Consider the following 13,630-nt stretch of genomic DNA (forward strand, 5'->3'; position numbering starts at 1 on the left):
AAGCCAGTCTTGAAACAAACAGCAGGAGATGGTTCCTTGTGATGTGACCAACGCGAAGGCAAAGGAAAAAGTGAGTTGGAAGGCTTTAAATAGGCAGGTCAAACGAGCATCATCGGGAACAGCTGGTAACTGTGGAAAGAGAAGAGAGCTGGCAATTAGCCGACAGCTGAGAGGCCAGCCCAGAGGAGGAAGGGCTAAGCCAACCCTGACAAGCAGCCAACAAGGTGCTTGCTCAGGAACAAGTCTCTGCCACAGACGTTGTTGTAGAACACATAGGGAAACTAAACTTGAAGAATACTCATAGGATACCTGGATCTCTCAGCCAGCTTGGTGATATGCACGAGACTGGATTCTCTTGGGTACTTCAGCCCTTCCAGGCTCTTACTAAGAGACCAATCCATATGTGGTTTTCTTCTGAAGAGTCCTCCCCTGGAGGACCAGGACCATGAAGTCAGTACATCATTCTGGACCGGAACCCTGAACCACGGGACGTCCGCATCTTAAATACCCTCTCGCAGAAAGCACAGCGAGAGCGCCACTCCCACTAGGCGGGCTCCGAGAGAGAGTAACTTAAGCAGCGGTAAAGCTCCACTATTTTTAGCGGCGCTTTAATGTCAAATTTGTGCCGCTATACGGCCGCTAGCGGGTGCTTTTACCCCCTGCTAGTGGCCGAGAAAGGGTTAAATTCACCGCAAAGCGCTGCTGCAGCTGCGCTAGCTGGCAGTATAGCCACGCTGCCCCATTCTTTTTAATGGGCAGGAGCGGTATACACACAGCTCCAAAGATGCTGCTAGCAGGACTTTTTTTAGTGTCCTGCCAGTGCACCACTCCAGTGTGAAAGCGCGCTCCTCCAATGCTCCTCCCTATTAAAATCAATAGGGCAGTGCTGCAATACCACCGGCAAAACGCCTCTCTGGCGGCATTTTGTGGGAGGACCAAGACCATGAAGTCATTACATCATTCTGGACCGAAACCCCAAACCACGGGACGTCCACATCTTAAATACCCTCTCCCAGAAAGCACAGTGAGAGCGCCACTCCCACCGAAGGGGCTCCGAGAGAGAGTAACTTAAGCACCTAACCAGACCATAGTTCCATGCCTGCCAGAAGAGACAGTGCCCACTGTGGCCAGGCTGAACATCTCACAGTCCAGTCAGACTGATGCTGAAGTCTAAATTTAGACAATTGTACCCAAACCAAACTAAGTAACTATGTAACCAAACTGCAGTTCAGGCATAACTCTAACTTTGAAAAACGCATAGCGCATGCTCTTCAGGAGCCGCCGCTACATATCAAATGTGGATTAAAAGTCATCAGTGCTTTCAATATTTAACAGTAAGGCATTTTTCACACTGGGGAGGTGTGTGCGTCAGCAGTAAAGCACCGCTAGTTTTAGCACTCTAATGTCAAATTTGCAGCGCTATTCGGCCGCTAGCGGGCGCTTTTACCCCCTTGCTAGTGGCCGAGAAAGGGTTAAATTCACAGCAAAGCGCTGCTACAGCAGTGCTAGCTGGCGGTATAGCCACGCTGCCCCATTCATTTCAATGGACATGAGCAGTGGAGGAGAGGTATACACACAGCTCCAAAGATGCTGCTAGCAGGACTTTTTTTTTGTGTCCTGCCAGTGCACCGCTCCAGTGTGAAAGCCCGCTCCTCCAATGCTCCTCCCTATTAAAATCAATGGGGCAGCGCTGCGATACCACTGGCAAAACGCCGCTCTGGCGGCATTTCGTGGGTGGATTTAACCCCTTTTCAGCTGCTTGCGGGGGTTAAAACCGCCCCGCTATTGGGCGAATTGCACTGCTAAAACGACGGTAAAGTGGTGCTAAAAATATCGCTGCTTTCCCGCTGACGCCGGTGGCGGCACAATGTGAAAGGGGTCTTAGGGTGTCCCATCCAAGAAGAAGGAGATAAAAAGTCCCACTAAAAAGTTAAAAAGTACAGGCAGCACAGGGGACACAGACAGCAGGACACATTAAATATCGGCGACTTGCCCTCCAAGCTGCACTCTCCAACCTGTTGTTGGTGTCTGTGTCCATCTGTACTGACGATGTGCTGGCCACTCCCCCTGGCCCTGTGCTTCCCAATCACAGTCCCAGCAAATCCTGCAGCCGCCATTAGGCTCTGCCTCTGCAGGGATGGATAAGCAGAGATTATCTCTTCATGTTTTCTTTCCTTCTCTCTCCAGCGGGCAGCCAATAACTGGGGGGGGGTCGCTATCAAAAATTAAAATTGAAAATTTATGATCTCATGTGTTTCCTTCTCCTCTCTTCAGCTGGCAGCTGAGAAGTGTGTGTGGGGGGGGGGGGGGGGGTGGTTTTGCTGGTGTGTTGCCTCTCCCAGGCAACACGCTGATTGTGGGGGGGGGGGGGTTGTGTTGCTTTTGATATAAAAATAGGATTTTTGTACTCACCGTAAAATCCTTTTCTCTGTAATTCACAGACCGACACAGCTCCTCTCTGTAACAAAATGGGTTGTAAGCCCCTATCACTGGATATACCAGGCAAGTTGTAATACAACACTTCAGAACTTTTGGTTCCGCCCATGGGGCGGTCTCTATGCTACAACCCCACAGCCTGCTCAGGCAGAACTCAGTATGTCAACAAGCAGTATAACGTAAAGAGAAAAAGGAGGGGCGGGTGCTGTGTCGGTCGGTGAATTACAGAGAAAGGGATTTTACGGTGAGTACAAAAATCCTATTTTCTCTTATATTCACCGACCGACACAGCTCCTCTCTGTAACAAAATGGGACCTCCCCAAGCAGAGGAAACGAGGGGTGGGAAAAACAGCATAAAAACTTCATCCACCATGGCAAGTGGGAACTAGTGAAACTAAACCCACAAAAAAACAACAGTGTGTGGAAAAACACCATCAAATAACCGGGTATCCTCAACAGGGGTGATCCCCAAGACCGCAACCATTTGCGGAAGTAATGCAACAGTGCATTAACATAACAGTACTGTGTTTTTTTTTGAAAAAACAGGAAAAGATATCAATTGCATTTAGAATTGCAACTACATGGCCGCCTGCAAAACTTTGCGGCCAAAACAAGCATCAGCTGATGCACTAACATCTGCCTTGTAGAACTTGGTAAACGTATGAACAGACGACCAGGTCGCCGCCTTACACACCTGAGCGACCGACGCTTGGTGTCGGAAGGACCAAGACGTTCTGATTGCCCTTGTAGAGTGGGCCGTGACCTAAAAGGGGGGCATTTGCCCCTTCAAGGCGTAGTTTTGTACTACAATCTGTCTGGAAATGGTGGCCGACGAGACCGACATACCCTTCTTTGGACCAGCCACTGAAACAAACAGTGAGTCTGACTTCCGAAAGGGAGCCGTGGCAGACAAATACACTTTCAGAGCTCTAACCACGTCAAGAGCATGAAGGGCCACCTCTTTGGGGTGCTTCGGCTTAGGACACAACAATGGTAATACAATGTCCTCATTGATATGAAAAGCCGAGACCACCTTCGGTAGAAAGGATGGTTGCGGACACAACACCAACTTATCCCTGTGGATGACCAGATAAGGCGACTTGCAGGACAAGGCTGCCAATTCTGAAACCCTCCTGGCTGATGTGATGGCCACTAGAAAGACCACTTTCTGGGAAAGAGTCAACAGGGGAATCTCCCTGATGTTTTCAAACGGCGGATTTTGAAGCGCCGACAACACCAGGTTCAAATCCCATGGGGGTAACGGTGGACGCACCGGAGGGACTACGTGTCGTACCCCCTGAACGAAGGTACTCACTAAGGAGTGCGATGCCAGGGGTCATTGAAAGAGGACAGCGAAAGCTGAAATTTGCCCTTTGATGGTGCTTAATGCCAATCTCCTTGCTGGAGAAACAGCAGGATCCTGGATATGGAAAAGGAGCGTGGCTGCCATCCTTTCTCCTCACACATGGAGATGTAGGCCTTCCAGGTACGATGGTATATCTTCCGAGAAGCAGATTTCCATGCCCTCAACATAGTTGGAATCACAGAGTCTGACAGATCCCGGTTCCTCAACACCTGGCTCTCAATAGCCATTAGACATGTGCAGAGTAAAATATTTCATTTCGGAATTTCTTTTGTCTGAAAAATTAATTTATTTAGTTACTCCCGAAATTCGTTTTTATTTATTTAGTTTTTCGTTCAAAAATTGCATTCGTCTGAAAATCCACATGAATTCCGGTCGCATCTGTCTTTGAAGGCTTATGGTGTCTGTCGAATGTATAAAGAAGATTCGACGGAGCTAGTATATAGCATACTTTGTGTGAACTTTAGAACCCTATTAAAGTCTATGGGACTCCAACGCTCAAAATCTAAAGTACTAATTTTAAAGTCTAATATGCAAGTTACTGTCCTAAAAAGTGTTTGGGGACCCGGGTCCTGCCCCAGGGGACATGTATCAATGCAAAAAAAAGTTTTAAAAACTGCAGTTTTTTCGGGAGCAGTGATTTTAATAATGATTAAAGTGAAACAATATATATATATCTATAGTATGCCTGTGAAGGGGCACATGTTTCTGGTGCTTAGAACTGTCCCTGCACAAGTGTCATTTATGCAGGAAAAAAAGCCCTTTAAAATCACTCGCAGCTATTATGAATTGTCGGCTCCGTAATACAGAGAACGCTCATTGAAAGTCATTGATAAAAAAATAAATAAATAAATAAATAAAAAGCGTGGGGGTCCCCCAAATTCAATTACCAGGCCCTTCAGGTCTGGTATGGATATTAAGTGGAACTCTGCGTCAAATGTAAAAAAAAAGTCCCCCTAAAAATCCACACCAGACCCTTTATCCGAGCACGCAACCTGGCAGGCCACAGGAAAAGAGGGAGGACGAGAGAGCGGCCCCTGCCTCCTGAACCGTACCAGGCCACATGCCCTCAACATTGGGAGGATGCTTTGGGGGTCCGTGACCCCTCAAAGCACCTTGTCCCCATGTTGATGTGGAGAAGGGCCTCATCCCCACAACCCTGGCCGGTGGTTGTGGGGGTCTGTGGGCCCCCAGATCCTGGCCCCCCCCTGTTTGAAATGGTAAGGGGGTACAAAAGTACCCCTACCGTTTTACAAAGAAAGTGTAAAAAATAGTTAAATAAGACAAACACACTTTTGAAAAATTCCTTTATTAAAAATAAAAATAAATTAAAAAAAGATTCCAGCGGTGGTAATCCATTCTTGCTATCCAGCGACGGATCTCCGGGGTCCAGCGATGGATGATCTGATCCAGCGCAGCGAATCCATCCATCTTCTGTCTCCACGGAGGAAACACTGAGGGGATTCCGGCGGCCTGACGTTTGTTATATGCGGAGGGCGGGGCCACCCGTCACCTGACTCATCCTCACTGTCCGAACGGTCCTGGTCAGTGTCTTCTGACAAGACAGGGCAGGGGTCACTGGCCTCAGCAGGACCCGAGTCTGCATCAGAGCTCTCCCCAGAGAATGGGGGGTAGGGGCTGCTTTTTAGCACCTTTCTTCCCATGTACTGCATCTATCTTGGCAACGAACTAATTGAGGACCGCCGTAAGGGTGTCCATAGGGACCGCGCAGTCTGCAGGTGACCCGGTTGCAATTGCCTGGATTTCGTGGGAAGAAACACCAGTTTCTGAAGCCATGCTGACCCTACCCTGTCTGCCACCCGAAGGGGACTTAGGACAGTGACATTCCCACCCTCCTGCTGCCGCTGGCTGAGGGGCTCTAACCCACTCGACTCACCACCCTGTGCCGTTCAGTGCTGTGTTACCACAATGCCTGATGATCCCCAGTGCTCCCAGATGCAGAGATAGCAGAAAACTGTGTCGGTGGCCGGCCGGTCGCACAATCGGTGAACGATCAGTGGGCGATCAAACACACATGTTCAGAACACAGCATAACCTTCCCAGCGCCCTGTGATGACCAAACAGGAAGCAGAGGGCACAGGGGCAGCTGCTAGAGCACAAAAACGTGGTCTAGGTACAATAAAATGGCTGCCGGTGTTTTCAATAGGGAATCACCAGGAAAATGGCCAACTGAAGCCAGAAGCCAGTCTGACCCTTGCCCATGCTTAAAATGGCCGCCGAACAGCGCCATGAGAGACTAGAGAGAACATGTGGCAGGCATAGTGCTGCACCAACACAGGGGCATGACTACACAGGCATCCAGCGGGACTAAGCTTCAGGACCCAGGCACCCAGCACAGCTAAAACCATCAGGTGAGAGCCCAGACACACACACACCGCACATGTACAGCCCCCCGTGAGGGGGGGGAAGGAGGGGAGTTAGGGACAGGGAAGAGAAAAGAGGGGGGTGAGGGGGGCCCCCTAATCGACCTCCCAGGGAATGCCCAGCTGCTCCACCCTGTCAGGTAGGGAGAGCTGTACTTACCAGTCCTGAAGCTGGGAGACATTCCACGGTAGTCAGCTCCTGATCAGTACAGCGAAGACTACTGACCTCGGCATACTGTGACACAGACATCAGTAGCCCGGGCATATGTATGCCCCGGAGCATAAAGCTCACGACCACCTCTGGAGCTGAGGTATGTCGGGGCCTGCCGAGCCTTAGCTGCGACCTGCACACGCTCGTTGGCCAGACTGGGGAGACTACAATGATAAGTGAACCAGCCTGTCACCCAGCCAGCTGTTGATAGAAGATTACAGGATCATTCATCTTGCGCAAAAAGCCAAGCTTCTGCATCAAAAAAACACAAACCTATGGGTCCGCAGGGTTCCTAGGTCTTATCTCCTCACTAGGCAAGAAAAAACTGAGTTCTGCCTGAGCAGGGGTTGTAGCATAGGGACTGCCCCATGGGCGGAACCAAAAGTTCTGAAGTGTTGTATTACAACTTGCCTGGTATCTCCAGTGATAGGGCTTACAACCCATTTTGTTACAGAGAGGAGCTGTGACGGTCGGTGAATATAAGAGAAATATAATTTTTCTATAAGACTCATAGCATTCTGATGTCACAGAGACAGACTTTCTCAAACAAATAGATTGAGTATTGGTCAAACTCCTAGGGAAAAACACCCATCAACATTCAGCACCACATCCCAATATAAAGCAATAAAGTATGTAAAGAGGAAACAATAAGGGATTTTAATGATGCTTGAAATATACAGAAAAATATAACAGCTTAAAAATGTATTATTTATTGAAATCGAAGGTTAAAAACAGTTTACACATAGAAAAAGTGCAGAGATTTTACAAAAATAATAGGGATTGGGGGTCTGAAGTGGGTGTAACAGGAATTCTTTGCACATTATCCCAACATATTGCACTTCCTCTGGGGATGTGCAAGCTATCATAAAGAACACAGTAAAAAAAATAAACAAAACAGAAATACAAAAATAATGATAATGAAGTATTTGCAAATATAAAAGCACATCAAATGTCCAGCATCAGACCGGCAACGCTTACCCACTGCCAAATACCCGCCAATGAAAACCTCTGCCTGATAGAAATGTGTCAGCCAACCAAAGCCTCAGAGGACCTATACTCCCAAGAAGTCATAGAGGGCAGGAAGGGCTCAGCTAAAATAGTTTCATCTATTTTAGCTGAGCCCTTCCTGCCCTCTATGACCTCTTTGGCGTATAGGTCCTCCGAGGCTTTGGTTGGCTGATACATTTCCATCAGGCAGAGGTTCTCATTGGCGGGTATTTGGCAGTGGGTGTCAGGCTGGCACTTACCGAACCGATGAGTCCGCTTGGGCAGAGGGTGGTCTCCCGTACGTGTCCGACTCACAACCCCTGATAGAGCAGACAGGTGGCTGAGAGTGCGGAGTGGTAAGAGAGCCTGTGATATGGCTCCAGGAGCAGGAACTTGCAGGAAGCTTCCGGCAGCAGGTGTGTAGGTAGGACACAGGCAAACTGGGTACAGAGCAGGAGCAGAGCAGGCAGGTCCGGGTGCAGGCAGGGTACAGCAACAGGCGGGCAGCAGAGGCACAGAAGGAGCAGGCAAAAGAGAGGTCAAACAGGCCTAGGTCAGATGCAGGCAGAGGTCAGCGGTGTCAAAGGAAAGCCGGGTCGTCAGGAGATAAGCAAACAGGAACACAGGATACGAACAACAGGACAGGAACCGAGAAGCTGTTGATCAGGCAGCACCTGGGAGATGTCAGTAGCAGACCTAAATAGGCTGATTGGCGCCAAGCACCGCGCACGTGCGCGCGCCGACGCGCACGGGCGCGCGCGCACCCGCGGACGCGCGCATAGGCGCGCGCGCACCTGAACGCCGGCAGACACACCAGCGGTACCCGAAGTGCCCACCACAGCGCGTAACGGCGCGCGCTGACGCGCACCAGCGCCAGCAGGGGCACGTGAGGGCACACACCGACGTGCACCAGCGCCCACAGGAGCGCGCAACACCGCACGCACAGGAACACGCACCCCAGCATGCACCGCAGGACATTGGCGCGCACCAACACGGGCAGCACCGCGACCATCCAGGTAACGACCCTGACAGTGCCCCCTCCCTAAGGGCAGACTCCGGCTGCCCAGGTGAGCCGATCTGGAAACCTGGTGGTTCTTGAAGGCCCGCAAAAGTTCTTGAGCATGTAGATTGTCCTCGGGTTCCCAGGAGTTGTCTTCAGGTCCATAACCCTTCCACTTGATAAGGTACTGGGTTACATTACCCCTCTTCCTGCAATCAAGGATTGCTTCAACCTCAAACTCCTCTTCATTGTCCACTATAACAGGTTCGGGTGGGTCAGTAGTGCGGTCAGCAAAGGGATTTGGGGTAACGGGCTTCAGTAAGGTCACGTGAAAGACCGGGTGCACTCTAAAAGAGTCAGGCAGGTTAAGTTCATATGCGACTTCGTTTATCCTCCTCTTTACTGAAAAAGGGCCCATGAATTTAGGGCCTAACTTCCTGGAAGGACAGGCCATCTTAAGGTTGGCTGTAGATAACCATACTTGGCTGCCGGGCGCCAGAACGAGTTCTCCCCGTCTCTTCTTGTCAAACGCCCGTTTATAGCATTCCTGGGACCAGGCCATAGTTTCCTTTAGGAGTTGGTTGTTTTTAGAAAAGAAGTCCAATGTCTCGGAAACTGCCGGAACAAGGCATTCTGGGACTGAGCTGGGTAAGAAGGCTGGGTGGAAGCTGTAATTGGCAAAGAACGGTGTCTGGTTGATGGCGGAATGCAAGGAGTTGTTATAAGCAAACTCCGCCATGGGTAGTAGCGAGACCCAGTCATCCTGCGAGAAAGAAGAAAAACAGCGGATGTACTGCTCCAGGGACTGATTGGTTCTCTCCGTTTGTCCGTTTGTCTGGGGGTGATAAGCGGAGGAAAAAGCCAATTCAATTTCAAGAGACCCGCAGAGCGCTCTCCAAAACCTTGAGGTGAATTGGGCGCCTCGATCGGAAACAATACTTGCCGGGATCCCATGCAGCCTTACAACTTCCTTGACAAAGATCTTGGCCGTCTCCATTGCCGAGGGAGTGCCCCTCATCGGGAGGAAGTGGGCCATCTTGGACAGCCTATCTACGACAACAAAGATAGTAGAGAACCCCTCGGAAAGGGGGAGTTCCACGATAAAGTCCATCGAAATCATTTTCCACGGTCTCTCAGGGACGGGCAAAGGTTTCAGTAGGCCCCAAGCCCGTGTCCGGCTGTTTTTATTTCGGGCGCAAGTGCTATACGAGTCCACATAGTCCTTGCAATCCTTAAGAAGTTGAGGCCACCAGAAGGTGCGCTGAATCAGTTCGGCAGTCTTCAGGGTACCAAAGTGTCCGGCCATCTTATGGTCGTGGCAGAGTTCCAACACGTTCACCTTCAAGGCTTCAGGGACCACAATCTTGCCTTTATGCCAGAACAACCCCTCACTACAGCTGACCTCGGGGCTCGGGGGCATTCCAACAGAAGCCTGTCTGATCCGAGAGATAAGGTCCCCTTGGAGGAGCAGGAAGTTCCCAGAAGGGAGAATTGTATCAGGAGGCCGAGTCTCTTCAGGGATAGAAAACATACGTGACAGGGCATCCGGCTTGACATTCTTAGAACCAGGTCTATAGGTGATGTGGAATTGAAACCGGGAAAAAAAAGGAGCCCATCTGGCTTGCCGTGGTCTAAGTCTTTTGGCAGCAAATATTCCAGGTTTTTATGGTCGGTGTAAACCAGGATGGGATGTGCAGCACCTTCCAATAGATAACGCCACTCCTCCAGAGCCGCCTTAATGGCCAGAAGTTCTCGGTCCCCAACATCATAGTTGCTTTCGGATGACGACAGTTTGCGAGAAAAGAATGCCACCGGAAAAAGAAGGGCCTTGGCACCCTGCCGTTGGGATAACACCGCCCCCACAGCGATTTCCGAAGCATCCACTTCAAGAACGAAGGGTAAAGCTGGGTCCGGATGTTTTAGAATAGAGGCAGAAGTGAATAGCATCTTAAGTTTTTCGAAGGCCAGCTGTGCCTCAGGGGTCCAAGAGAATCGGGTACCCTGCCTGGTCAGTTCGGTGATGGGAGCAATAATTGCAGAGAAACCCCTGATAAATTTCCGGTAGAAGTTGGAAAAACCGACGAAACGTTGTACGCCCTTCCTGTCCACAGGTGCAGGCCAGTCCAGGATGGCAGATACTTTTTGGGGATCCATCTTGATGCCCTCCACAGATATAACCAGGCCCAGGAATTGGATGGACTGGCGTTCAAACTCGCACTTTTCGAGTTTCGCGTAAAGCCCGTGTACCCTGAGACGAGCTAGCACACTACGGACATGTCTACGATGGTCTTCCAATGATGAGGAAAAGATTAGGATATCGTCCAGGTATGCAATTACGTATAGATCCAGGTAGTCGCGAAAGATGTCGTTGACAAAATGTTGAAAGGTTGCGGGTGCATTATACAGCCCGAAGGGCATGACAAGGTACTCGTAGTGCCCAAAACGAGTACGGAACGCTGTCTTCCACTCGTCTCCTTCTCGGATACGGATTAAATTGTAAGCTCCGCGAAGATCCAATTTCGAAAAGATGACTGCGGACCCCAGCCTCTGGAACAACTCGGGTACTAGGGGTAAAGGGTAATGGTTTTTGACAGTTATCTTATTCAATTCCCGATAGTCAATGCAGGGGCGTAAGGAATGGTCCTTCTTTTCGACAAAAAAAATGCCAGCACCGGCAGGGGAAGTAGACGGACGGATAAACCCTTTTTTTAGGTTTTCGTCAATATACTCCTTCAGCGTGCCTAACTCCTGCTCCGTTAATGGAAAAATTCTCCCAAAGGGGACTTCAGTACCTGGTAACAGTTCAATAGGGCAGTCATAAGGCCTGTGGGGGGGAAGAGTGTCTGCGCCCTTTTTGCTGAAAACATCCACAAAGTCCTTGTAGGGTTCAGGAACGGTCTGAAGCAATTTCGGATCGACATCCAAACAGAGAAGTTGAGAGGAGTTGCATGTTGGTTGGGCCAAGCAGTGTTGTTGACAGTAATCGGAAAGAAACTTGATTTACCCTGTGGCCCAGTTAATGCTTGGATTGTGGGCCTACAACCAGGGTATCCCCAGGATAATGGGAAACAAGGGGGAAGAGATGGCATCCAGACGTAGGTGCTCCTGGTGACAGGTGCCCATAATGGCCAGCAAAGGAACAGTCTCTTGAGTGACAGGACCGGAACTAAGAGCGGAGCGATCGGCTAGATGTACAGCAAGCCCCTGAGCCTTAGGTATGAGCGAGATGTGATGGTTGGCAGCGAAAGTCAGATCGATAAAGCAGCTGCATGCTCCGGAATCAATGATGGCTGACACTGGGAAACTCCCTCCTGGAAGCTGCAAAGTGAGGAGAAGGGCAAGGTGAGAACTGGGTTTTCGTAGAACAGAGGCACACATGAAGGAAGAGGAAACACACTTACGTGTCTTGTTGGGGCAAGCCCTGACATAGTGCCCAGGTTCACCACAGTAGAGACATAAGTTAAGGGTACGTCTGCGCTGCTTTTCTTCAGGGGTCAACGAGGGTCGAAGTAACCCGAGCTGCATTGGTTCCGGAGCTTCCAGAGCGGGAGCAGAAGAGGTAGAAGAGAACTGACCAGCAGAACTGGGAACCTTGGGGAGCACCCAGGTGGGACGGAAGTGGCTGGAGGACCTCTCCGACCGGCGTTCCCTTAACCGGCGATCAATCTGAATGGAGAGGTTGACTAACTCATCCAGGGTTTGTGGTATTCCTACCCGTGCCAACTCATCCTTAAGGGGGTCCGAAAGTCCCATCCGGAATTGGTGGCGCAAGGCGGCGTCATTCCAATCCGTGTCGGAGCTCCAACGGCGGAATTCCACTGCATAGTCCTCGGCCGCTCTGCGACCTTGTTGGAGAGAGTGTAGTGCGGCTTCTGCAGTCGCAGTCAACTGAGGGTCCTCATATAACTGAGACATGGCCAAGAAGAAGTCGTCAAGGCTATCCAGGGTTCCAGATTTCTGCTCCAGTAAATGATGGGCCCAGGTTTGAGGCTCGCCGGACAACAGGGATATTACAAAGCCCACCTTGGTTGCCTCTAGAGAGAATGTCCGGGGCTGCAGTGCGAAGTACAGTTCGCAAGAGTTGCGAAACGCACGATACTTGGTGCGATCGCCAGAAAACCTCTCGGGTGTAGGTACCCTTGGCTCTGGAGGAAGCATCACTACGGAGGGTGCAGATGAAAGACCGGTGGGGGAGGTTCCTTGAGGGTTGGATGAGGAGGACAAGGCTTGGACTTGCTCCTCCAACCTTGAGTAGCCATCCTGGAGACTCTTCACGGCTTGGGTCAGACCGGCCAAATGTCTGCATAACTCATCCATAGGGGAGGCCCCCTGCCCGGACTCAGTCATGGCTGCCTGATACTGTCAGGCTGGCACTTACTGAACCGATGAGTCCGCTTGGGCAGAGGGTGGTCTCCCGTACGTGTCCGACTCACAACCCCTGATAGAGCAGACAGGTGGCTGAGAGTGCGAAGTGGTAAGAGAGCCTGTGATATGGCTCCAGGAGCAGGAACTTGCAGGAAGCTTCCGGCAGCAGGTGTGTAGGTAGGACACAGGCAAACTGGGTACAGAGCAGGAGCAGAGAAGGCAGGTCCGGGTGCAGGCAGGGTACAGCAACAGGCGGGCAGCAGAGGCACAGAAGGAGCAGGCAAAAGAGAGGTCAAACAGGCCGAGGTCAGATGCAGGCAGAGGTCAGCGGTGTCAAAGGAAAGCCGGGTCGTCAGGAGATAAGCAAACAGGAACACAGGATACGAACAACGGGACAGGAACCGAGAAGCTGTTGATCAGGCAGCACCTGGGAGATGTCAGTAGCAGACCTAAATAGGTCGATTGGCGCCAAGCACCGCGCACGTGCGCGCGCCGACGCGCACGGGCGCGCGCGCACCCGCGCGCACCCGCAGACGCGCGCATAGGCGCGCGCGCACCCGAACGCCGGCAGACACACCAGCGGTACCCGAAGTGCCCACCACAGCGCGTAACGGCGCGCGCTGACGCGCAGCAGCGCCAGCAGGGGCACGTGAGGGCACACACCGACGCGCACCAGCGCCCACAGGAGCGCGCAACACCGCACGCACAGGAACACGCACCCCAGCACGCACCACAGGACATCGGCGCGCACCAACACGGGCAGCACCGCGACCATCCAGGTAACGACCCTGACAGTGGGTAAGCATTGCCGGTATGCTGTTGGATATAATGGGAATGTAGATATCATTGTTGTATTCCTTTGGCAGTTTGAGAACAGTTTATTG

The sequence above is a fragment of the Lithobates pipiens genome, unplaced genomic scaffold (assembly GCF_037356315.1).
Source record: "Lithobates pipiens isolate NorthernLeopardFrog02 unplaced genomic scaffold, aLitPip1_a1.2 Scaffold_18, whole genome shotgun sequence".
In the NCBI taxonomy this organism is placed as follows: domain Eukaryota; kingdom Metazoa; phylum Chordata; class Amphibia; order Anura; family Ranidae; genus Lithobates; species Lithobates pipiens.